Source organism: Anabrus simplex, chromosome 2 (assembly GCF_040414725.1).
Source record: "Anabrus simplex isolate iqAnaSimp1 chromosome 2, ASM4041472v1, whole genome shotgun sequence".
Taxonomy (NCBI): Eukaryota; Metazoa; Arthropoda; class Insecta; order Orthoptera; family Tettigoniidae; genus Anabrus; species Anabrus simplex.
In genome coordinates this window covers 1,009,715,743-1,009,743,730 of record NC_090266.1, presented here as the reverse complement: position 1 = coordinate 1,009,743,730, position 27,988 = coordinate 1,009,715,743, and positions in this window count along the sequence as shown.

Below are 27,988 nucleotides of genomic sequence, written 5' to 3'. Positions count from 1 at the left end.
TGGGACGTGAACGCTCGGAAATTATCACACTTTATTGACTTGGACAGTAATACTGCCCTGTAAAGATATATAACGCTAACTACAGTATAGCTTCACGAGGTCGTATGCTGCACTCTAATAGCGTTTGTTCCCTATCTTTAATGTTTTATCGAAGCCTACTGCGAGCTATGCTCCCACATGTACTGAAATGAGTTAATAATGGCATGATATGGGAGGTAATTTTTGAAATTATGCATGCAATCGCCTGTAATCACACAGTATGTCTCACCAGTGTATCGTTATGTCCACGCCCTCCTCAACAAGTACCGGTAACAGTGTGCTCATTATATGTACCTCTGATGGTCATTAAAACAGCACATCAGAGAAAGACGTGAGATATCACACCCAAATTTATTGGGCACACAGGTAACAAAATTATTCCTGATCCTCGGTACCAAGCATATGACATGGGGAAGTCAGTACAGTGTGGCCGCACGACCGATGGCAATAACCACTTTTATATGAAGCAGCATTGAGAGTAGGAGATTATTGGATGTCCGCCTGGGATATCTCTGCACAAGCTTCGAAACTTGTCCAAAGCGTAACGTTATTACTTTAACAAAAATATTACTGAGATCTGACTCTAATCTAAAAACCTGTGTATAGTAAGGTACGTGTCTAGATGGCACAACTAACTTTAAATTCTGATATGAATTGGACATTGTCAACATTTTCTTCTGCTCATTTTAAATGAGTCTATATTGGGATCGTCTTCGTGTTTATTTGAAGGATTCCTTCGTTACTGCCTCCCATATGCTATGCGTGACAGTTGTGGACTCTGACGCCATCTGTCAGAGAATTAACTTACTATCCTTGTATACGGGTTCTCTCACCAGAGCGCACATTATTCGCCCAACACTAACGCTTGTGTGGTCACATTCTGAAAGAGACTTCCTGCAGTTGAGACTGCTCGAGTGCGGACGCTTGAGGCCATGGGTCAGCCATCGTCTGCTAAGATGGGAAAAATTCCGTACGAGTCGCGTGAATCCGATTAAATAATCACGTTTAGGGATTATATTGTTTCTTTAGTTGATAATTCAATCTTAGAATATAAATTTAGTAGTTAATTTAAACTGTTTACTTTTGCTGGTGATTGCCAGCACTTGTGTCAGCACGGTTAAAATATGATGGTGTGCCTCGCCGCTACTGTACATACTTCTTTTTAATATATCGCCGTTGCCGGGAAAAACCTCGCATGTGATAATATATTCGGAGCTATACTGACCCGCAGCACATACATTATGAACAGCGAGAGTGCCTTGAAAATATTCACACAATATTGCACCTTAGATGACAGAACCTTACCGGCCAAAATTCTCAGCTAAAATATTTCACCTAGGAGATTTTGTACCGGCAGCGATGATATTTTGTTTGCTCATGTAATTATTTTATTATGTGTTATTTAGATTATTGCTGTGGGGCTTGTGGTGTGATTTCTGGATGTGGTTTCTCTTTTTATTACGCCGTTTGAGCACCATTTTTCTGATATTAAATGACATGTAAATTGTTTGACCGGCAACTTTCACATTCACTTTGCTTATCCATATTTTATTTTCCCTTACTGACTATTATTATTTCGGGTCGTTTATTGTGCTTTCTCGTATTATTTCGTTTGGTGCGTGTGTTTGTTCTATTAATTTTCTTCAGCCTTGTAGATTTGGTATTCCTTGCCCCGGTTCTTGTGGGTTTTTATTTTGTCTTTTCCTTCTGGTTTATTAATTTTTTGCGTGTCTTGATTCTGTAATTAACTCGTGTTGACCTATGCGCTGTGTAAACCACCGTTTTCACTCACCCTTCTTCTTGCTAAGTTAAAATTATTATTATTATTATTATTATTATTATTATTATTATTATTATTATTATTATTATTATAATTATTATTATCATTATTATTCCTTCTTTCTTAATGTGCTTACCCTTCAGTGTTGGTTTTTCCCTCAGACTCAGCGAGGGATTCCACCTCTACCGCTTCAAGAGCGGTGTCCTGGAGCTTCAGACTTTGGGTCGGGGGATACAACTGGGGAGGATGACAAGTACCTCGCCCAGGTGGCTTCACATGCTATGCAGAACAGGGGCCTTACGGGGGGATGGGAAGATTGGAAGGGATAGACAAGGAAGAGGGAAAGAAGCGGCCGTGGAGAAGTGGGAAACCACGGAAAACCACTTCCAGGATGGCTGAGGTGGGAATCGAACCCACCTCTACTCAGTTGACCTCCCGAGGCTGAGTGGACCCCATTCCAGCCCTCGTACCACTTTTAAAATTTCGTGGCAGAGCCGGGAATCGAACCAAGGCCTCCGGGGGTGGCAGCTAATCACACTAACCACTACACCACAGAGGCGGACGTGGGGTGTTTCAAGCGTTAAAAATCCCTTTCTTAACTTCTCATTGTTGGTTTTATCTTGCCTCCATTTTGTCCTATTGCGTAGTGGTAGCATTGTCGCCTGATCTTGCTCATCTTTCTTTTGTTCTCGGGTGGGGATGCTGCATTGTTTCTATCTTGGCATGGGTCTGTGTGTACGGACCCATGGGTTACGGAGCCTGGTATTATTTATATTTTACCGCTCATATGATTTAATTTTGTTGGTTAACTAGTCCGTTTGATTTTAATTTTGGTAGTTTTATTTGATTTTCCTGTGATCGAGATTTTTTCTAAATTGTGTGCTTGTGTGTTTTAAAATTTTACATCTGGGTTGTCCATACGTTCTCATTTCATTTGACCGTGGATGGACCTATTCCTTAGGTCACATTTTGGGTGGGTGATACCTCCACTAGGAATTGTCATCAACTCTTCACGTTTATTCACCCTAGCTCTTCGTTCCAAATTTAATTTTATTACATTTTAGAATGTTAAAATATTATTTAAAAGTAGAGGGAATTTATGGTGCACCATTTCTATTTTTTAGTTGATAATTTTATTTTAAATTCCTATATTTATTTTAGTTTCATAGATTTTTTGCAGACATTTTATTATATTGTCACTAATTTTATTCCTATTATTTTCAAATTACCATTTTTAAATTCTCTTATGATTAATTATGTATTTCATTTAAAGTATACTGGTGTTTTCTTTTGGTTGTTGGGCTCAGTATTATCCCGGGGTCCCTGGATCGTTTTTTTAAAATTGGGTGGGTTTTCAGTACAGATTCCATTGCTTCGGCTTGTGTCCGGGTAAGTTAATTCATTTTGAGTGTTTGTGTGTTGTATATTTTATTTGTGCTCCTTTCCTTTTCTGCTATTAACGTGACCCTATCCCGTTTTTTGAGCGTAACGTCATTTATTTTCTTCTTGGGGTTACGTTGCAAAATTTCATCCGTTGTCGCTGCGGGTGTCTTGTGGCAGACCGGTCACCGTCCGACCATGGACCAAACCTTTCCGATGAGTGAGAAATCCGGTGAACGTGCAGCAAAGGAAGCAATATGGGATTACCATCAGAGAGGAAAAGGCCGGACGTGTGCCACATGCGGCCGCACGTTGTTCCCAGCAGCAAATGAAGATAGGGGGCAGCAACAGACTCAGTTCGTCCACGATTAGTGGTTGCTGGCCAGCGTACCAGCAAAGGAGACTAGTTGCGAGCAGGACTGCAAACTAAATGTTTCACGTACCATAGTTCCCATTGCCGGAATAATAAGACGGTGCATAAAGTAGGACTCAGTCTGGTTTATGCCAATGCGCAGCCATCGTGGTGCTGCAAGCAAAAGCGGGATTCGTCGGAGAAGACAATGGCATACCATTCGTCTCTTCACGCCCAATATTTCACGTGCCATTGCAGCCTCAGGGGTTTTTGTTGAGCAGTCAGTGCCAGCTGCTTTAATTGGTACCTAGTCAGGATGTCCCGCTGCTGCAGACGGGGACGAACAGATCATGTGGAACCAGACTAATGTGCCACTTACCTTAAATTCTGAACCAGGGTATGTGATATGGCTCAATGTTACTTAAAAGAGAACACAACACAAAAACACATATTTCGTTATTCATTGCTAAATATGTATTATGGGAATGTAATAACAATGCCGTTAATCCGGCGCCTCTATGTCCAACCATTCTCAAGTTATGTACGGAAGTAGTAACTGGTCGTGACGTCACTGCGCTGTAGAGTCTACCTGGCAGCCTTGACGCTGGGAGTAAACTCGCGCAGTCTTTTCCCGCACTCCATCTGCTACTGCCATGTTCTTCTGTTGACAGTGTTAGTGGGTTTATTTTTATTTATAATGGATATAAGTATCATTCGTCCGTATCAGTATGAGCCAGAACGAACGACGTTTGCTGATGTCCAATCAGATAGCGTGCTGGCACGCGAATTTGGTGTAAATGTAATGAGTGTACCATCATGGATACGGATGAAGAAAGTGTATGCTGTTGTGAATTAGACAATGTAAAAGCAGTGAAATCTGAGAAATGTATGTGTATAACAAGAAATCGCTCGTTTACAAGGCTTATTTTAGACCGTGAAGTATTGACAATGACAAGGCATAACATGAGCTTAAAAACAAAGAACATGGCAAGGAAACGTTTACTGGCAGCTTTAAATCCATCAAATAGAACTTGGCGTTTTATTTGTTACAAACAGTTCACTTCGTGGGTAAATTCATGGACTGCGATTGGTAAAAAGAACAGAGTTGTCATACCATCATGTGTTGTCAACACCATAAGGAACACATTTCCGGAACCCGATGGCACCTATGTGGGCTTCAAGCTGGAAATGAAAAAATGAAATTAAAGCAGTAGAATTATGGAAGTGTTTCCTAAGCTTGTTTGTATAATAAATATTTAAAAAAACCAAACCCCATGGCACTACAGCCCTTGAAGGGCCTTGGCCTACCAAGCGACCGCTGCTCAGCCCGAAGGCCTGCAGATTACGAGGTGTCGTGTGGTCAGCACGACGAATCCTCTCGGCCGTTATTCTTGGCTGTCTAGACCGGGGCCGCTATCTCACCGTCAGATAGCTCCCCAATTCTAATCACGTAGGCTGAGTGGACCTCGAACCAGCCCTCAGGTCCAGGTAAAAATCCCTGACCTGGCCGGGAATCGAACCCGGGGCCTCCGGGTGAGAGGCAGGTACGCTACCCCTACACCACGGGGCCGGCTATAATAAATATAGATAATGTATTATTTTGACATGAAGTACTGCATCCATCAGATGAGCCTGATTGGTGCATTTAATTAATTATATTTGATATGGGTTAAAAATATTCAGATATGATATAACAATTATAATATTGGGATATTCAAAGACCAGTGCATATGAACAAAGCATCAGTAGAAGCTTATGTTTTCTTTCCTTTCTGGTATAAATCGCTATCTCTGTAAAATAAACAAATCACGTTTAGTGTTGCGTCAGCATCGAAATTGCGCAGAAACAGTGGAAAATTACGCTGGGATGAGTGAGAGAGAAAATGTTGAATGTTACTACCGGAAACCCCTTGGTTTCGAATAGACTCGTCCATAAAAATGACTAGCGTATATGTGTATTCCAATCAGATTGCAGTATTCAAATATTTTCAAAAGTAGCGGGACAAATGTATGTAACTCGCCTGCAATCTAGACATAATAATTAATCTACATTTTCTGACAGCAAGATATTAGTGTTTACTAAAGAATTTTTGGACCAAGTCAATAGCTTATCAGTAATGAGTAACAAAAATTGCGCACTCAACTTGGGCATAGCAACACGAATGTGAAGTCCCCAGCGTAATGGAGTTTGTTGGTCAGCATATAACGAGAAATAGTCCAACTAATGCTACCGGCTTTACATAAAAAATTACGAACAATTTGGTGATCACGCTGCATCAGTATATTGACATGTATTTTTGGAATTCTGTGTGGAAGGCATTTCATCTTTTAAGTATTTTTTTATTTGGGAGACGCTCCATCGCCCTCCAAACGGGGAATTTTGTGCGTCAAAAAGTTGTGTTACTCCGCCGATAAGGGATCCTACCACCCCAAAGCTCCAATCTTCAAACTTCAGTCATCTTCGAGAGAGCCGTCGCGATAAGACGTGTGTCAGGCACTGTATTGTGAATTGTCGCCTTGAACAAAGTGTATTTACCAGTATATTCAGGCGAAGTTAAGTCTTGAATAACGCCAATTATGTATGAAAGTGCTTTGTAATAATATAATGGAACTAAATAATGGATAAACGTACTCTATAAAGAAAGAATTTACATATCACCAATGTAGGACTTGGAGTTACGTAATAGTTGCGTCATGTGTAATACGAGTTTATTAAGTTAACAAGTACAGGGAATTTGACGTTCTAACAGGCAAAGAGACTGCTGCAGATATTGGGAACACTTATCTTGCTTCTATTGTGGATAGTTAGCTGGTGATACGATTCTGCAGGGAAGAATGTACTTTCACCGCTGGGATCTGTGTCAAAGCTGAAAGCGAAACCACGCAGTTAACTGTTCCTTTGTTAAGACCCAGGGGGAGAGCCGAGAACACCAAGTATCTGGCTGCGTGTGAAGAAAACTAAAAGGGATGTCCACGACGGTAGATCGTATTAACAATCTTCCGCATTTGAGCACTGCGTAGGCTATGTATATATTAAGTGTTTAGTGTTTAATAATTTTATGGGAGTGTGACCATCAAAAATAAATCGTGTGGAAGTGTATTAGTGTCAACTGTAAGTAGCAAGTAAGCAATATGGATACTTCAAGAAGGATAAAGAAAATAAATTATTGTAACATGCATCACTAATTCACCATGACCGCTTCTTCAGACGGGTGAGGATTGGTTGCTAAAAATGTGAGTATTATCCTCATGATATTTATAGAATCTAAAGCCTTTCTTTAAAATGATCTAGATGTAAGGATGTGCGAGTCGTAGATTTAAGAGACCCGAGGGCACAGTCAAAGTATTCCGGTTATTTTTGTCATCGTATGCTTAGATATTATTATTATTATTATTATTATTATTATTATTATTATTATTATTATTATTATTATTATTATTATTATTATTATTATTATTATTATTATAAATGTTAATATGCTAATATTGCAGATTTTTAGTAATGGTCTCTACGAGTGTATGAAGCACAATTTCAGCTTAGTGTGGAGTCGTAAGCATATCTATTTTGAGATATCCATAGGATCGTCGTCTGTGACTATTATTATTCTTATTCAATAATAATATTTTTTTGGTGCCCAGACCAGTATACCGTGGTGTGAGGGTATTAATGTAACTAATGCTTTAATCATATTTATGGAGTCACTATCATTAAATTTCAGGAAGGATGATGGTAATCGTTATTTCTTTTCTTCTTATACTTTTTTGCAAGTACCGTAATAAACAATTGGGTGATTCATTTTAATATGTTAATTCTATTCATCAAATTAATCTGTTGTTGAATAAATAGATACGATGTTGAAATACGATAAAATTTTGAGATTTTGTAAGGTCCGTATGTATCAGAGCAATGTGATATACGACGTATTCTCAGATGAAAATGAGAGACATGTATTTATTTTAGCAGGTTGACTGGAAATAAAAGTATACAGCGTGACAGCTGAGATGTAATGAATGCCGGCAGTATGGAGCCGAAGTGATTTATTATTGAAAAGATGATATGACGATGAGCCAGTCAAAATTATTACGTACTTGAAGGGACCTAATGACGCTTCTACGGGTCAATTGTGATACCACATCGATTAATGACGTATAATTTATTGTGTAAGTTTGATTTCCACTGAAATGTTATGTTGGCGCATGGTGAACACCCAATTAATTTATTAGGAGTGCTTGATATGCCTCACCTTCAGGAAGCTACTTTTTGCGGGACACCACGTATTATTATTATTATTATTATTATTATTATTATTATTATTAATAATAATATTTTTACGATCTTTATTAACGATCCGATGTGTATTTCATACTGTCATTGTGTTTATTTGTGAGTAAGCCACAAGAAAAATTGATCATGGTTGTGGTTAATTAATATTTTTTTGGACCCTGAAATAAACCAACAATTATATTAAGCTTGAGGTAATCTAATATTTTCATGGAAAAATTTATGCTTGATATTGATTTTTAATGTATATTTTTGTACATAATTAATGCTAGTTTTCATGGTAGACTATTACCTATGGCTGTGTCTATCGTTTGGTGTAAATTGTAGAATAATTTAGGAGCTATTTTCTTAAGTGGGAGAGTATATTCTCTTCGGTGCAATGTAGAATAAGATAGGGTAGAGACTCGCGCACAATATAGAGAAAAGTTTCAGATTCTAAAGCAACAAAAAAAAAATTTAGTATGATACTGAACTGTAAGATTTAAATGAACATTTATGTATTTTATAAAGGAGCAAGTTATGGAATATGAATTATATTTGGAAAGTTCAGTAACTATTTGATAATTATTATTATTATTATTATTATTATTATTATTATTATTATTATTATTATTATTATTATTATTATTTTGGAGAAACATGTTTCAGGCAGTTGATGATTCTTTCTTTACACAGTGAGCAAGTTTATTCTTTGAATTGTAAAATGTCATGGAAAATATTATTTTTAACAAAGAAGTTCAATAAGTTCGGTTAATGAGAGTAAAAGTAACTACCAATGGTATGAATTACCAAAATGTGCGTGTTCTGAGTTATAGACTACATATACACAGTGATAATAAATGATGGTGGACATTAGTGGCTACATTTGATTATGATGATAATATATTATTATTATTATTATTATTATTATTATTATTATTATTATTATTATTATTATTATTATGGTCCACCTATTAATTTACATGAATACTATTAGCACATTGGTGTGTACACCTACAAAGGTATTCATAGGTTGTTATGAACAAATCTGGTAATTAATATTATATATATATAAATTTGATAATTATTTAATTATTCCAAAATTAATTAATGATGTGATAATGCATTTTATTTTGAAAAATAACACTCTTGGACATTGAAATAATGTAACAACGTGATATCAGTTTAAAATTTACCTTACATTAATTAATATTTGATGGATTATATTCTTCATTTTTCTTGGTCTTGATTAATAAAATTTTATACACAACTTTCTAAAAATCAGTCTGTGTCATGATTTACATAATGAGTAGACTATCCTAGTGAATTATCCCTATGCATCCCTATTCGACGACGGTAACAGATCGCACCTGGGACAGAGATCTCACATATTCGGTAAGTACATTCTTTTCAGGGGCAGCCGTGGCGATACTGGACATCTTGTCAACACCGAAGAAGCTCTAGAAGGGTGCAGTACGGTACCTCATTTATTGTTGCGAGTGAAATCGTGAGAAGTGCTTTTTGATCAGGTCGTCATTGGAAGGTCGATGTATTGGAGCGATGTTTTTAGGCAGTGACAGATCCATTGCTTATTCTTCAGGTTAGTTTGCAAGAGATTTATTTTGTTCATAATTGCCTTCTTCCATCCAGCGCTTGATGCCAAGGCTTCTGTTGATTTTGAGTAGTGAGTTTTGATACCAGCTTTCAATTTATTGATGTTCCAATTATAGTCCAATGCAGCAATCACTGACCTGAGCTTTAAGCCTCTGTACGAGAAATGAACTCTTTTAGGAGCGTATTTTAAACGAAGGTTGTGATAACTTTCTAGGCTTTCGGTGTGAACGTAGTGTTTTATATGTTCCACATCTTTTTTAAAAAGACTTGTCTAAAACTATTTTCTTCAAGGCTTCATATGAACTTGAATTTCCTTTAATCCACATTTTTTCTCTCTTTCTCCTCCGTTAATGTATCGTGCTCACAGGATTTCCATTCACCTTTTCCTATCCACTTATGCTCATTTTTTACGTGGTGCAAAATTGACGTAAATTTATCGATTACCACAGAACTGTTTCCATTACATGTTTTTGCTGTCCACCATAAATGATTATTTATACTGGCCCTCCACGCTTGAACTTCTGGATGATTTTTATCGAGAGCTTTCATCTTTTTCATTAGACTATTTGATATATGCGAAACATCAAATTCACGTTCAATATCAGGATACTGCGTTCTCAGTAAATACCTTACTCCTTTGTGTCTATCGGAAAGGAAGAGTTTTATATTACAATTTTCTTCCTGTACAATCTTCCTCATCGCGATTTCACACGCAGCCCTTTCAAGATCACCTTTCACCATCATTCTCTGAACAAGTTCCAAATGAACTATGCGGCCTGTATTTATATCCATTAGTGAATACACTAAATATTTGGCTGAAAAGCCGGGAGAATCGTACTGGCCATCTCCGGCTAACCAAATGTATTTAGCACTGCTCTTCAAACAATCGATAACATTAGTCGTTTCTTGATCCCAAGCACCCGACTCCAGGGGGTCTGAACTTTGGAGGGTGGGTTGGCGACCACTTTCATCTATCCTATCCGACCTCCCTTGGTCAACTCTTGTTCTTTTCCGACACCGACGATATTACGTATGGAGGCCTAGGGAGTTCTTCATTTTCACACTCTTCGTGGCTCTTGTCTTCCTTTGGCCGATATCTTCATTTTTCGAAGTGTCGGATCCCTTCCATTTTTCTCCCCTGATTAGTGTTATATAGAGTATGGTTGCCTACTTGTACTTCCTCTTAAAACAATAATCACCACCACCACGTCCCAAGCACCCTCCACTATCGGACCAGTTACTCTATGAATAATTCTATCATATACAGTTCGTGACATCATATGTAAATTAATGGACTTGCAGAATGACCGAAAAGGTTCAAACAGAATGCTTGACAGCAATAATGCTGATGATCTTAGGACATTTGCTTCCGGTAGCACACAGTAACCCCCTTACCGGGAGAAAAGTGTTTCCTCTTGAAAAATTGTACCCAACTGCTAAACCTTCGAGGCGACTTACTTCGATTTGGAAACCTTTGGAAATATATTTCTTTCTCTCTACATTTTCGGTTTCTACTCGTTTTGTTGTTACAGCCGTACATACTACAGGAAGGCATTTCGACAAACAGTCACCCCACTATTATAATAAACAACACTTCAAGTAAACGGAAGAGCGGCTGAGCGCGTACTGCAGTAATCAACTGGATGGCTCGCTCACCGCTTACAGTGCAGTGACGTCACAGCTACTCGTGTTTCCTTAGTTCACCGGCCAAAGGAACGGTGCACAGCAAAAGCAAATATATAGCTGAACACTGTCTGATACACTCTTTGATTCTGAGGCAACCTGATTTTTGTGTTGTGTTCTCCTTTAATTATCATGTTGACAAGATATATGTCCTCGCACTCGTTAGTGAGACAGGTCCGCATGTTATTATTCCTGCACGTCGTTCATCCTGTCCTCTCTCGACGACTGATGCCATATCCGCTTTACTATTTCTTTCAACGCGAGAACCAATTTCGCGGTAGAATAATTAAAAAATCCAGATAGGCCGCAATTCGCCCACAGTGAATGGCGGAATGCTGTTCATATGATTACAATGTTCTTCGATATGATATGCCAATGCAGTCCGTACAAACGACGAGCAGGAAACACATGGACACTGTTCTTAACTGACCCTCCATCCTCCACTTGAACACCTTGCCATCCTTCTCAGTGTCATCATTTGCACACCTTACGCACCACTCGGCTAAACAACCTATCACGTCATTGTCCCTCCCTGCACTGCGCCTTTCTCCAATAAGAGGTGCATCACCTACATCCTTCATGGAACTGCAATTTTTATGAGCATCAGTGTAGAGTTTGTAACAGCTAGGGTAGGTCAGCAATCAAAAGACAGTAAGCTATCCATTTGCTTTCATTCAGTACATTCAGGTCTAAATAATGAATTGCATACCACGCCGGGAAGGGCAAAATCAAACGTAATTTGCATTTTTAATACACCATCAATCGGTGATCTGTAAAATGCCTTTTTGAAAGTCTACTAATGATACACCAATGGCATACAAAATGAGTACTTTAATTTATATTCATGCTTAATGTGCTGGGATGTACAGAAGGTGTTTATCGTAGGAATACATTCATGTTTCCTGTATAAGGTCGTCCTATGTTTGAAAATACGTGCATTGCAAGCTGTAGTCACTTGTGAGGTAACATTTAGCAGGGCCTTTCATAAAATTCCATTCGTTTTGAAAGTAAAGCGTACATACGTATTTGCTTCGAATTGAACAAAGTTTGATTTGTTAAGAAGGAGGCCACACTTTCCAGGGTCGACTCAGTTAAATGTAACTTAAAATATTTTCAGTATGTCGAACACACAAGTTCAATATAAATATTACACTATAAAATACCTATAAAGAAAGACATTTAATAAACAAGGAAAAAATACGCACTATTATTAGTGAACTTTTGTGTTCGATAGACTGAAGAGCTTTTAAGTTACTTTTAAAATCTGATCTCCCAGCCTGTTTCACAATTCCACAGAAAAGGAAACAAAGCTACGTAGACATATAAAATCATTAGTAAAATGTGTAGCATACATTTGTGAATCAACAGTGCGGAGGTGCATAGAAAAATAGAATGATCAGACGGTAGATCAGAAATATGCCGATCCAAGATATCCGAAAGCTGTGTACCTACAGTTTTGTGCAATACAGATAATTTCAAAATTTTAGAATCGGTGCAAATGAGCTATACAAAGCAATACTCCATCAAAACTGATATTTGAATTTAATTAAAACACGGTTCTTCAATAAATGAAATGTCATTCTTATATATTCATCTGAGTGTCTTGTTCATATTCACACTTAAAATAAGTGACTACCAATGCCTTAGCAGAGCGTGTTAAGGAACTGCATAAAGTGCAGAACAGAACTTTAAGCTGAAAATTTCAAAGGCGCAAAGTTGTCAAAAATCTAGAGTATGAACATTTTAGAGTACGCCAGACTGACTTCGTGCTGTACTGAAACTAGTTTTCACAATATCAAAGATCTATTTTGGGAAGCAAGCAGCAGTCTTTCGTTATGCGCCGTGATACTGACGATTTTCCGAAAAAGTGGAAATTGTTTTTATGACAGTAAAATATGAAACAAAATTTTAAATACTTCGGAAAATATTTCAAAAATCAAACACATTAGAATGTAGCACTAATTTACGTTCATTGTGAACCCCAATCATAAGTTTCAGGAACTAATCGATCACTCAGAGCGAATGCTGAAAATGAATCAAGAACTTATGCGCCATATTTCTGGAATGCATGCTTACACTTCCTTGTGATTATCCGTAGGGAGGACCTCTGTGGTAATTTATCTTGACCTTCTGGAATCGAATTTGTTTCATACCCTGACGTAATTCCCTTCTTCCCGTACTCAAAGTGTTCGCAAAATAACGCTTCACCGTGCTGTAACAACATTCGCACTGTTTTATTGGAAATCGTCTCTGATTGGTGTACTCGGCTTCACAGTAATGTAAATACGGATACTCAGAGAGATCATGAATGAAGGAACATCAAACTAAAACGTCTTGAATTGTTTCTGCGTCTGATTGCAGGACTGTGGTTTCGTAAGCATCTACTTAAGAATGGCGCATCTACATTCCCTACTCAAGTAATACTCCGCCGACACAATACTGACTAACGAATGAACCATATAACTCAGTATATCATAAATTTCGTGTTAGCTTCATTAACCCAGGACCAGAGGACCATGTATACGACTCTGGTAGCTTAAGGGACAGAGTGCTGCTTCAAACAACATTAATTTGTATGTTCTATTACAACATAAGCCCATGCACACATCTATTATATCTTTCACAGCAAGACACAAACAAAAAGGAAAACGTCATTGCGCTGATCAAATAGGGAAAATCTGCTTTGCGACGAATCAAAATGATTTATAATTAAATGCATTTAATTTAAAATATGTACATTCACCATAGTATGAAATAAAATATTGTACTCAACAGCCGCTATGGCGATAAGCTTACATTACCCGTTTCGAAATTCCACCCTCGCCTGCGGATCGAGCGTAAACACCTCACTCGTAACGTAAAGCGTTTTCCGTGTATATTGCGTAATTAACTATTGTCCAACTGGACTCGCCTTTTTTTACCTGTAACTGAATTCTTCTCCCTCTCGAATTAAATTTAATGCTCCATTTAACCTCTAAAATACCTACAAACTTCCTTGAAATTCAATTCTTAATTGTTTCCATATATGCCACCGAAATTCATATTCCGTTTGTAGACTATAGTTCGTATAACTATGTTTCTTTGAGAACTTTCCCTTACTTAAAGAACAGTGCTTTATTCTCCAGTTGAAACCCCAACATTTGTTTTTCCTGGAAATGTATTTTCCTTTTCTGAACTGACACGGAGTCCGGATATGACCACACCATCGAATTTGTAAGGATTAATCGAACTGTACAATAGGTGATGTTTCCCATGTTCAAGACCTGTATTTCCTGTTGTAGTATGTGTGATGGAGAGTGACGGGAGGCGGACTGCTGACCACACGGAGTGCCAAGCTCATATCTCATGTTATCTCACTGACAGGCAGTGACGAATTGCTTCTTCAGCACATTTGGACTGCATAATTGAATTAGGTGAGTCTAAAATACACCACGGCATTCTCCCCATCATACAATCTCAGACATCGTTACGAAAACAAAAGATAACGGTGTTTAAAATACCTTAGCTACAACTGCCTGTCAGTGGGCAGCTTTCGTGCTGTGCCTCTGACATTACTAACTGAAGTTTACAACTGGGAGGGTCTTTGTATTCGACGATGGCAACAGGAAGTATTCCTTAGAGATAACTGGTAGCAGTGTGCTCAAAATAATCACCAGTCTTCTCTGTTTGTGAATATACTTCACTGTACTATTGAAATAGTACCTCTTCATGCATGTTGGTCCTAGTAGAGACAAACGCAAATGTATTTGTGTGATAGACCAACGTCTGTTCTATCAATAAGTTGTAAGCTCGCCCGTACATATTATAAGTCCACCTTTGTCTGACGAGAAGTTTCAGCAGCTTGGAGGTAACAGATACCAACATCAGTCGTGACAGACAATCCGAGCTCTCCGAATCAATGCACATTCATTACCAAACTTCTCATTATGCAGTACATGCAGTTAATGTAAGCCATAATAACACTATCACTTTGAAACTTGACGACAGCACCTCAGTCACTGTGGACAGAAGAGATGTTCATTGCCAGGGCTTGAGACTTAAGACTGGCACATGCGCGACACCCATGTTTACTCCTCGCACCTCTTATCCCGCATCCATGCCACTTCTCATCAGATTACCACGATACACATGCTCAGAAGTCAAGTTTTATTATAAACTTGAAATTTTTATCATTATAAGATGCTAGATTCAAGGTTAACCTGGGTTAAATTATTCTGTAAAACTATAAAACATGTATATCATTCCATTTCATGAGGGGAGAACGATTGGGCGAAACGTGACCACAAGAATAGGTAGATCTGTTGGGTCACGTCTTGAGACACCGAAGAATTGATCAGTTATGTTTTAAGGTAAGTCTAGAAGGTAAGAACTAATAGAAAAAGAAATACACGTTTATGTCAAGGTGTCCATCGAGACATATGAATGTGTAGACGGAAGATCATCGATATCAATCCTTCCTAAAATAAAGAACTACCAATTAAAACGTACTATAATCCCTTTGTGTTTTAGATTGGGGACAGTTGAACAATATTTAACGGGAAGCCCATGATGAGGAGATGCCTCATATACCTAAGAGAGAGATCCCCGAAACCCTATATTTAAGTTATTATCACTCTTTTTAGGCAGGTAAAAATATGGTAACATGTAAAGCATGTATTTTCTGAGTGCATATGCACTCAGCACAGTCTCAAGGTGTCCTTTATACGAAGCTAATGGAAGATATTCATTCTAAATCTAGCAGGAATGTAAATACGCCTATCAGTATCTTGAATTCTCTCCCATTGATAACTGTTCTTTCCTCTTAAAAAATATTGAATTATTTTTTCGGTCTTGCCTAATTCCGATGTGTCATACTTCTTGTTAAAGGGAAACTCAATGGAGATAAAAACCATTAAAACATAAAGTATTTAATAATAATCGTATGCTGCATTTTCCTAAAATAATAAAGTGTAATTAAATAATTAAATTAAATACTGCGTCATAAAATATAACATGAAAATTATCTCTTACAGCGTGACTTAAGATCATTTTAATGAATATTCATTGATTCCTGTGACTTCCCTGTGCGAATATTTTTCAGCATTGCATAATAGGAATAATGCAAAAATAATAGGAATCACAGCAAAAAGTGAACATTTCCTGAAGTGACTATACATTGAAAACTGGAATACGTCCATACATTGCGAGACCTAAGCATCAAAATTTGACTAGATTCTCGTCTCCACACACTTAATAATGTCTGGATAGTACGGCGCAGTTAATGGTAAAACGGGATTTATTTATCTGTGTTTGGCTTTTAAATATTCTAAACCATTAGGGCCATCAGAAGTCTTTGCTTCTGTGGAAGTGTGATTAACTTCCCCGAAAACTTATTCTAGAATTGTGGCTTCGCAAGTGCGTGGATAGGCAATATCTAGGTCATCGGCCTGTAATGGTAAGAGGTAACATGGAATGCAATAATAATTCAAATTTAAATTTTTTCCATCGACTACAACAAGAAACAAGTTATGATTATAAATGATTGTGAATTTCAAATGATCAGTGCATTTAATTCGCAATGACTTATTTTATTACAAAATGACAGAAAAAAGGTTAAAATGATGTTCAAATTCATAATTGTCATATTTTCCGTCGGAAGCTTTTCCAGTATGAATTTTCTAGTTGCTGCATCGACACAGAGTAATATGACATTGACCTCTGCAGGAACTGAACTAATCCCAGGAGGAAATAGAAAATAACGATTAACGGACTGTGCCTTTAAGATCAACCTTCGTCCCCCCCCCTCTACTTCATTAGCTGTACAATAATTATCGGCCTTGGCCTACCAAGCGACGGCTAGCCAATTATTCGAAGGCCTGCATATTACAAGGTGACGTATGGTGAGCGCAAAATAATTTTTCGGACATCCATGATGGCTTTCAAGATGGGGACAGCTATCTCACCGTCGGATAGCCGCTCAATTTTTGTCGCGTATGCGGAATAGACCTGGAATTAACCCTCAGATCCCGGTGAAAATTCCTTATCTCGACTGGAATAGAACCTTGGTCCTACGGTCAAACATCAGACTCATTACCACAGGAACACGGGGCTAGCTTGCCAGACCAGCTTAATAAATATTACTCCCTCCTCACTTAGAGAAATATTCACTATCTATCTTATTTGGGTATACGTCGGGCGATTTACATACACGAAATACTATGAGTAAATGTCTAGTGTTACCAGAGCAAGGTTTTGCAAGCTGGAGAAGCGATTTAATGTAAAAGTTCCTATTCCTAACTCCTCCTACTTAGGCAACGAGTAAGAAGGATCTCAAAGGCTTACACAATATTTATTCTGTCTGATACATGGGATCGTTCTGGATTCTTATATCACATGTTGGAGACGCAGTTTGTACCGTGTGTGTGTCTTAGTTATAGTTAGGGCCGATGATCTAGATGTTAATTCCCTTTAAACAACAAGTATCATCATCGTCATTACAGATAGAGGATGGTTGCCTAGTTGTACGTCATTTTGAAACAGTAATCACCACCACAATCACCACCATCTTCATTATAGAGAAACATTTCTGATGAACTCAGGTTCCGAGAAATCTGACTCATTTTCGTTTTGCCTTAGGCTTCACTTCTTTCCAAATACTTCGATTCAGTTAATATTCTTTAATACTGAGCTGATAACTGATGAAGTATAAACGTTCCAACTAGCATTTCACAAATAAAGAACAAATGTTGATTCATTTCACACTTAATGAAGGGAAAACAGTCATCAACAGCGACATCAAATCAACCAAGAGAAATGGATTTATCGAGAAATGATCAGTCCTCATACATTCAAGTCGTTGATTACATAACGAGGTAAATGTGATGCTAGAGACTATGAATCTTATAGTTTGAAACCTCATCCATTCCCCAAGCACTGTGTTGGTAGAATGTTTATTTAAATACATTTTACGTAGCACTGGATTAGAGAGGTCTCGTGGCAACGAAAGTCTTTACAGAAGTACAATCTCAGCATTTGTTTGTAGTGAAAATGCGAAACAATGGAAAACAATATTCGGGAATTCGGGGTTCAAGTCCACCATCACTACGTGACATGCACCGCACAACTAACTTGCTCGGTATTGTTCTTTGTTAACTGGGACCGAAGATGCATGTTTCTAAGGATTGAATTGGCAAATCAATTAAATGTCTGCTGCATTTACATTTCGTCTAATTGTCGGTCATCCGCAATATCTACTGTCCCATTAATAAAACTGTAGACTGTATTTGAAATGGTTATTTCAAATTCACACACACACACATACACACGCGCTCGCCCACGCACATACTCCACGTGCATAATTGCCTATGAAGTGTCTAATTTTCAATTTAAAACTGCACTGATTACGAGAACCCCGTTAAGAACAAACATATACGTAACAAAATATAATGGTACATCTTCTTTACAACCCGTACTTTAAAATCCCCTTCAAGTCTTTCCGCTGGATTAAGCACCCCTAACTCAACTTGATGATATTGTAATTAAAAACCAAGAAGTGCTTCAAGCGATGTGCTGGGAACTTGTGTTGGATTCTGCCATATTAGAGCTACTCGACTTGGGAAACAGAGGAGTACATAATATGTTAAATCCTTTCAGTTTCATGTTGCATTAAGTAACCAAAGAAAAAGCTTTTAGTGTTGATGTGTGATTTACGGATGAGGTGGATGTAGAATATACCCGAATATACCTTTCTGCTTTCATGCTTAACTGTTTGGTTTCAACAATATACAGTATTTGTACATTATTGCGCTAAAGGAACTCATGCTTTGATGAACAAAACATTTCAGAGTAACTTTTGTTTCCAGGCGTACTTTACTCTTGATATATACCCCAGTATATGTTAACAAAGAGAAATAATGAATTAGGCCATCAGAGCTCAATTGAGAGAGCACTTGGTGTAGAACTCGAACGTTGTGTGTTCGCTTTCCACCAGTGTCTGATTGGACATTTTCGTTCTGAACCGAACATCTCTTTGGCATGCGTCATAGGTACAAAACAGAGCCCAATGAGCTGAACGTTTCTACTTCAAGAAGAATGCGGTGGTGAGAGATAAATTTTTATACATAGAGAACGTTGCTGAGCACAAACATTCCTTCTTGATAGAGGACTGACCGGTTGCGTGGGAACATGATAATAATTACGATGTAAGTCTAGTAATACACCCGCTTCATTTAAGAAACTTTTCCTTGCATATTAAATCACAGACAAGTAGATTTTTATATAGGACTCACTGCAATAGATTTTAGGGAATGTTTTAAAAGAAGTAATTGACTAGAAATCTTATTAATGGCTAATATTGGTGTATATTTATATGACAAGGAATAATATTCATGTGATTTTACCTAACCCAGGTAAACCTGAAATATTCTCTGTTTTGAATGAGGACTATTCCAGTGAAAATCTACCATTGAGGTTGTAAATAAATCAAACGAGAATGTTTCACCGAAATTCCTTACTTAGTACGCCGGAAATAGAGCGTCCTTCCAGAAGTACGTCAGGGATATTCACTTTCTACTGTTTCATTTACTACTTTTGAAATCAATGTAAGCCAATTCGAGAACGTTAATTCATTTTTTAATTATATAATGAATTTCTTTTCACAAATTGGTTTCAAAGCATTACGCCTTTTTATGGAATGGTACAAAGCATGAAACGTGCGGAGCAGAGTTAAATTTCACACACACCGTAGTGCACGTCTTTGAGCAATGATTGCAATGAAGCTGCTTGTATTTTTCTTTCGTTTTTGTTTGTGTGGATGTCAGTTGAAAATCAATAATCAGACAACAGTGATATGCGTTTAGGGCAGTCGCCCAGGCGGCATATTTCCTATCGGCAGTTTCCCAAAGCTTTCCTTAAAAGATTGCAAAGAATTTGGAAATATATTGAAAATCTCTCTTAGTAAATTATTCCAATCTCTAACGAATATAAACGAATATTTACTCCTATTTGTTCTCTTGAATTCCAACCCTATCTTCATATTGTGATCGTTCCTACTTTTAAAACACCAGTCCAACTTATTTGTCCACGCCATCTCTTCACAGACAGCTTGGAATATACCACTTAGTAGAGCAGCTCGTCTTTTTTCTCCCAAGTCTTCCCAGCCCAAACTTTGTAACACTTTCGAAGCCCTACTATTTTGTCGAAAATCACCCAGAACAAATCGAGCTGATTTTCGTCTGATTTTTTCCATTTCTCGAATCAAGTAATCCTGGTGAGGGTCCCATACACTAGTACAATACTCTACTTGTGGTCTTACCAGAGACTTATATGCCCTCTCCTTTACATCCTTACTGCAATCCCTAAATACTCTCATAATCATGAGCAGAGATATGTACCCTTTATTTACAATCCCATTTATGTGATTACGCCAAAGAAGATCTCTCCTTATGTTAACACCTAGGTACTTACAGTGATCCCCATAGGGAACTATCACGAAATCAGCGCAGGAAATAAAACTGAGAGGACTTTTCTCTTTAGTAAAACTCACAACCTGACATTTAACCCCGTTTATCACCATACCATTGCCTGCTGTCCATCTCACAACATTGTCGCGATCTTTCTTGCAGTTTCTCACAATCTTATAATATATTTATTACTCTATACAGAATAACACAATCCGCAAGAAGCCCTATCTCTGATTCTGTTCCTTTACCCATATCATTTATATATATATATATATTGTGCCATTTCACTGTTATAAGAAGTTCCGTCCGTAAGAAGAACAAAGATGGAACCCAGGTATCTTAGAATAATTAACGTCAAAAGGTCTGATCATACCGCAAGCGAAGACGAAAGTATTCACCGCAGGCGGGAGAGAAAAAGAGTTTAGATCCAGAAGGCAGAGAAAAGGATCGAACGAGAAGATTGTTACTAACAATTATTGAAAAAAAGTAGAAAAGGAGTTTGGATTGCTACCTGAAAAATACGAGTCGAAGACGGAAGTAATTACATCAGAATTTTAAGGACGGTACAACAAGAAATCAGCTCAGCGGGAACAAAGAACGGAGTTTTAGAAGCTACGGTTCAAATTAAGTGGAAGACTAATAATTTCATTCCGCGAATTCCAAGATACGTGGAAAGTTGAAATAAATGGCGACAAGCTTACGTCACCGCAGTCTCTGCTGACGTATATCACGATATTACCAAAGTTAAAGAGTTACAGAAAGGGGATCCTATAATAACCCGGAAGAGATTGAAGAAAGAGAATTTGTTCATTTCAAATCATAAAATTACATTATCCCCGGGAGAATATTTGACAAGTAGATCAACTCTTTCAAAAGGAAACAATCTTTCAATTAGACAATTTCTCACAGCTGTTCACGATGGAAATGCTAATTAATATTATTTGCTATTCTATTCCAACTAGTCCAGAGATGAGCAAGGTGTTCTAAAAAGATGATAAGCCAGACTGCCCAAATGGGTGCCGTCGGATGACGTTGCCTACCGAGAGACGACTAAGCCCAGAGGAGAAGTTCGCCAATATTTCCCGTTCACCTAGGGAAATAAGAGGCGATGTTTCAATATGTCCTGTCAGCTGGACATATGCCTACTACTGGAGCTGCTGAATTCAGATAAGTCTTACTTTTAAATTAGTGTAATAATGTTTATATTCAAATGTAAGTGTAATATGATCTGTTAATTTGTTCCGTGCGAAATAATTAAGCGACAAGAATGGTGTGACGAGTTACAGTAAAGGTGGATAGGTAATCTTCAGATTTGTATGACAAATCTTTAGATAGGTAGTCAATCAGTGATGAAAGCCTACGTTCGAGATGTGATCCATGTAGTGTGAAATACTGAGTTCGTTAAGGTGACAGTGAGTTGTATATGTCAAAGAGCGATGTAGATACGCGTGAACATTGGTTATGACCAATGAATGTCAAATTAGGAACCAGCAGTAGGATATGCTTGTTAAATAGACAAATGTGTTTATGATAATTGGAGGTTATGACGGAATGAAGGTCATAGTATCCTGAAATATGTCCATGAACCGTGATTAAAATAATAAGGGCCACGATTGAAGGAAGTGAACCCGTATTTAGTAAAGGAGACAGAATATATGTTTGAAAGTATAATAATGATATTTTAAGGGAAGTTGATACGTGTTTGATAACTTAGAATAGTGGTAGTTATTGATTCTTCGCGAGGATGTGCACGATGATGTAGTAGTGGACTTAATGGTTTTTCATGTTGAGTTTTGCTAATAAGGAAATGAATATGTAGCAGTTTCATGTACTGTTTATCTTACGAGCAAGCATAAAGAAATTCAAATAAAATCAGAGTGACACCTGTTTGTTAGCGTGCACACTTGGTAGTGTCAACGAAATCTCAGTTAGGAGGATGCACTAAACACATGTACTGTCACAAATGTTTTCTAATTCTAGTCTATTCTCAGATGAGAGGAAAGGTAGTAACTTCTCAGGCAACATCCTATCACTGATGACTGAATGAGAATGTGGGAATTATATTTGACGGTCGAGTCTTCACACCATGCACCACTTTAGATAGTATATTTCAGATGAGATTAGTAGAGTAGTCGTTAGCAGGTATAACATCGCACGTATGTTCAACTTAAAATGATGAGAGGATTCGAAACTTAAAATGGTAGATGTATCTTATTGGTACTGATTGAACCTTTTATGAAATGACATTGATTTAAAGGTGGACTTATCAATCTTCACGCAGAAAAACGGCATAAAGAAGGAGCATGAATATTCAACATTGGAACTTGTTATGTGCAAATGTGTTAGGGAACTATCCTCCCAAGTTAATATTCATAGGTATTTATTAGTAGGTTGAGAAAGATAGGATTGATTAGATGGCAGTAGAGGAATATGAGCTCCGAGGGAGAGCTAATAATTAATTCAAACCTCATATGCAATAGAAGAAAATTACAATTCATGAGATATGGTTATAAATCTCAAAACGTGTCCTGGATACCATGAAAAGACACCCTCAGTCTATTTAGCTTGTTAGGACTCATGTTGTAAATATTTTCTTTTCCTTTGCTAGGGTGCACCCAAATAAGTTACAAAGATAAGTTTTTCTTTAGTTACCCAAATAAGTTTTTAGTTACCCAGATAAGTTTTTCTTTAGTTACCCAAATAAGTTTTTAGTTACCCAGATAAGTTTTTCTTTAGTTACCCAAGTAAGTTTTTAGTTGCTTATACGAATTCTGATGACTCACCTATGTTATAAACTATTTCACTAGTTTAAGTATCCAAACATATTTGACTTCGTCGTTTCAAGCCATTAATTTTTTACGTTGTTCTGATTTGATCAATTCTTTAAGGGCGTAAGAGAATGAATTTGATATTTTTTTGGACTCATGATTTTAATTTGATAATTATGAGCTGGATCATAATAATATTCAGCTGAATAATGGCTTATGCGGAATTCAATAATTTGCCGCATGTTATATTCTGTCCCAGATTTGGGCAACCAAAATCTGAGTACTTAGTGCAATAGATTTCAGCAATTTTATTGTAAAGAAGACGAAAGCAAGCAACATTTCTTTTAGAATGCATAGTGGGTGTCGGATGTATCAAATATCGGCAGATTATCGATAAACTTTGTTTGCAGACATTTTTGCCCGATATCGTCATTTCTTTGTTTCTTTCTTTTTACCCAGAAATGTGGAAGTGCTGAATGAAAAGTGATATGGAGCAGTTAGAAGAGGAAAGGAAATGATTAATTGTATAATCGAATGGAGAAATAGGTAGACTTATGAGGATAAGTCCATGTTCACTAGAAATAGGCCAAGTGGTCAGACGATCATGCAGTTTCCTCTACCCGATTTTCTTGAGGGAGGATAGTTTAACATTCAACTTCTGGATTGAAACATTTATATAATAAAAAGATATGTAAAAATTCTAAACAGTACTTTCAATGTGTTTCGTAGCGTAGAGACCTAGATTTAAGTGGATGAATGCGGTAACAACTTGACAGCATAAGAAATAGAATAAGCAACGTATGAAAGTCGTTTCTATAGGTGATTTAAGTTTTATTTGGCTCCGTATGGTATGTCTTTCTCTTATTCGGAACTCATAGCCCAGATGATAGAATTATATTAGTCGGAAGGATCATGATCAAGCTAGCGTGGATATTATGCGTCCTCTCAAGGAGCCGGGAACGGCGCAATATATATATATATATATATATATATATATATAAAGGTCCAGTAATACTGCCTTGAGGAATTCCCCTCTTAATGATTACAGGATCAGATAAAGCTTCACCCACTCTAATTCTCTGAGTTCTTTTTTCTAGAAACGGCCACCCATTCAATCACTCTTTTGTCTAGTCCTTCTGACACGTAATGCTCCATAATGCTTCACTCCGTCAAAACGTGCATCAACTTTCCCTTTCTTAGACGGCCTCCTTTTAGCCGAAATCGCTCTTTTATTAGATGTGAAAATTGAAGGGGTTACACTTCTTAAGCCCAAATGATTATATTTTCGATGACTTCCGATAATGTTGCCAAGTATTTCGTTCCGTTAATATATCATGTGTGCTGACAAACTGTAGAGTGACTCGTTCTCACCAACCCTATGGATCCTACCAATTTATTTGTTGTAAGGTGAGAAAAAATGTGGTTGTGTTCTATCTTGCACACGTAAGAAGCTGAGAACCTTACTCAGAGGGTTGTCTGTGTCGAAGTTATTTGCTGCAGTGATTACGTTGTTGACATGGCAACGGACCACAATTATACCAGGACATAGAAAATTATACATTGGCTCATTAGGAATACACATCAATTCTTTTCTCAAAATGAGGAAAACACAAAATTTACTGTCTTACCTGAATTTTCATCTGCGGCCAACTTGAAGCTTTCTCAGCATTCTGTCTCTTTAATTGTTTATTGAGTGCAACGGGCAGTTGCTGGAAACATTTGTTACCCTTATTGTCCCAGTGACTTGCATGTTATGCTCTTTTAGGGCATGTAGGATTCGCATGCTGGTGAACGGATTGTAAATATATATATGGTACGGTACGTCTAACATGGGAAGTTTGTCCGCGTACGCTTTAGCCCATACCCTCAATGGCGTTCCTGTAATTGCAAGTTCCTTCTCATTGGCATGTTTCCAACCACACTGTGTGCCAGTCACTGGTACATTCTGCCCAGAACTTAAAACCAAGTCATATAAGCTTACCGTAAAAACAGATTTTTTTTTTTGCATTACGTCGCACCGACTCAGATAGGTCTTATGGCGACGATGGGACAGGAAATGGCTAGGAGTGGGAAGGAATCGGCCGTGGCCTTAATTAAGGTACAGCCCCAGCATTTGCCTGGTGTGAAAATGGGAAACCACGAAAAACCATTTTCAGGGCTGCCGATAGTGGGGTTCGAACCTACTATCTCCCGAATGGCGGACACTGGCCGCAATTAAGCGACTGCAGCTATCGAGCTCGGTCGTAAAAACAGAAAATATGTATACGTATGTACTCAGACTGAGGTTCAGGTACATTTTTCATCAATGAGGGAACATGTGAAATGATGAGCAATGTCTCCGAAGGTGGTCAGTTGCCTCCATATGTGACATCCCCAACAGGACGGAACGTTATTATGTCAAGTGATTCAGTGTCAGGAAATTCATTCTCTTTGAATAAATCAAAGCAAAACCCAGGGTGCAATAGCCCAGAAGGGCCATAGCTTACTAAGCGGCAGCTGTTCAGCAGAAGGCCTAAAGATACGAGGTGTCCTGTGGTCGGTACGACGAATTCTCTTCGCCGTTATTATTGGTTTTATAGACCGAGGCCGCTATGTCAACGTTAGATAGCTCCTCATTGGTAATCATGTAGGCTCAGTGGAGCTCAAACCAGCCCTCAGATGCGGTCAAAAGTCCTGATCTGGCCGAGAATTGAACCCGGGGCCTCCAGGTAAGAGACATTCATGTTACCCCTACACGACCAGGCCGGTTCATTTCTTTCGAGAGTCCCTAATAGTTCATTCAGAGTAAGGGCTTCCTTGAAACAAAAGTAGGTATACTTCTCTATCGTCCTAAAGGAAGGATGCGCAATTTTAGGCCATAATTACTTAAGTGAACACTGGTAAAGCCCACTAAAGTTTCATCTCATACTAATAAAATCTCTAGTATAGTATCAAACTATGTTTCGAGTGATCTATAAATATCTATGTAAAAATAGTCACTCTTCTACGATGATATCAGTCAATTCTTCCATTGTACACTGCTTCCCTATGAACGTTAGTTCACTTCAGAAACACACTGCATTGTAATGAGTCTGACAGACAACAGACGAAATGTTACCAATCGTCCTGAAGACAAAGTAATTCGCGCCACATACTTGTTGTGTTCACTGCTATGAGGTGTTGAAATCATACTACCAATTCATCCTTCTGGAAGTACGTCAGGGTAATCTGGGCTAATTGAAGCTCTTTCTACAGCATCAGAAACTCGATCATCATGACGGTCATGACTTCACCGCAGGCATTAATATTTGATCAAATATTAATATTATTATTATTATCATTTTAATTATACTGTAATTCTTATGTTATTATTTGGAGCATTTCTCGATAATTAAACAAGATGGGGAATTAAAGAAGGTTGAAATAAATTCTCGGCAATCACTTACTGAGATTCCCGATTATGAGGAGATTAAACTCTATATAATTTCATAATCGTGGAATTTAAACCTTTAGCCTATTCTGGCTGTTTTAGCCTGGTGCAGCCCTTTACAAGGCAAGCTATCTGGTTTCAAAGTATCCTCCGACGACGATGAGCGGCATCTGTCGTTTGAGATACAACATATTAACGTTGAGGAGGGCAGCGATGTGTATGGTGGATGACCTGCAAGAATGTTATGGACCGTAGAACACCAAGTCCCGAGACAAGCTAATTACCCATGTAAGATTAATGTACATGGAGTAGGTTAAGGCCAGTTCCTTGGATGAATGGTCAGCGTAGTGGCCTTTGGTTCAGAGGTCCCTAGCTTCGATTTCCGACTGGGATGGAGGTTTAAACTATGGTTAACTCGTTGGCTCAGGACCTGGGTGTTTGTGGTCCTCTCAATACACATTTTGTTATCTACACAGGACACGTTACATCACTAAACATTATAGAAACAAGTAATATTGAGTAGGTATATATTTCCACATAGGATTGGTGTCAGGAAGGACATTCGTCCGTAAAATTGGGATAAAACACAGGAAGTTTCCGCGCCATAAATTCATATTTCTGTGGTCCATTCCGCGCACGACGGTACGTTCGATGGCTGACGTTCACAAGATTAATAGTTAATTATTACAACCTTTCTTAAGTTTATCTAAAAGCTAACTTTTCATTTCACACCTCCTACTAGCCATGATTGGGATTCAGACAGTGGCAGCCTTAGAGAGAAATATTAGCGACTACGTCGATGATCTAGTTCACCATCCCTCTATGTATGTATGATTTTTTAAATCTGGTTTTACTTCGCAACGACACAGGTAGGTCTAATGGCGACGATTTGATATAAAACCGTTAGGAGTGGGAGAGAAGCGGCCGTGGCCCTAATTAACGTACCTGGTGTGAAAATGGGAAACACTAAAAATCATCTTCAGAGCTGCCAACAGTGGATTCGAACCCACTATCTCCCGAATGAAATCTCATAGCTGCGCGCCCCTAACCGCACGGCCAACTCGCTCGTTGTATGTATGAATATATATGTGTGTGTATGTATGTATGTAACCTATCATCTTATTCTGACCGAGAGAGTTGTCCGTGCGGTTAGGGGCGCACAGCTGTGAGCTTTAATTCGGGAGGTAGTGGGTTCGAACCCCACTGTCGGTAGACCTGAAGATGGTTTCCATGGTTTCCTATTTTCACACCAAGCAAATGTTG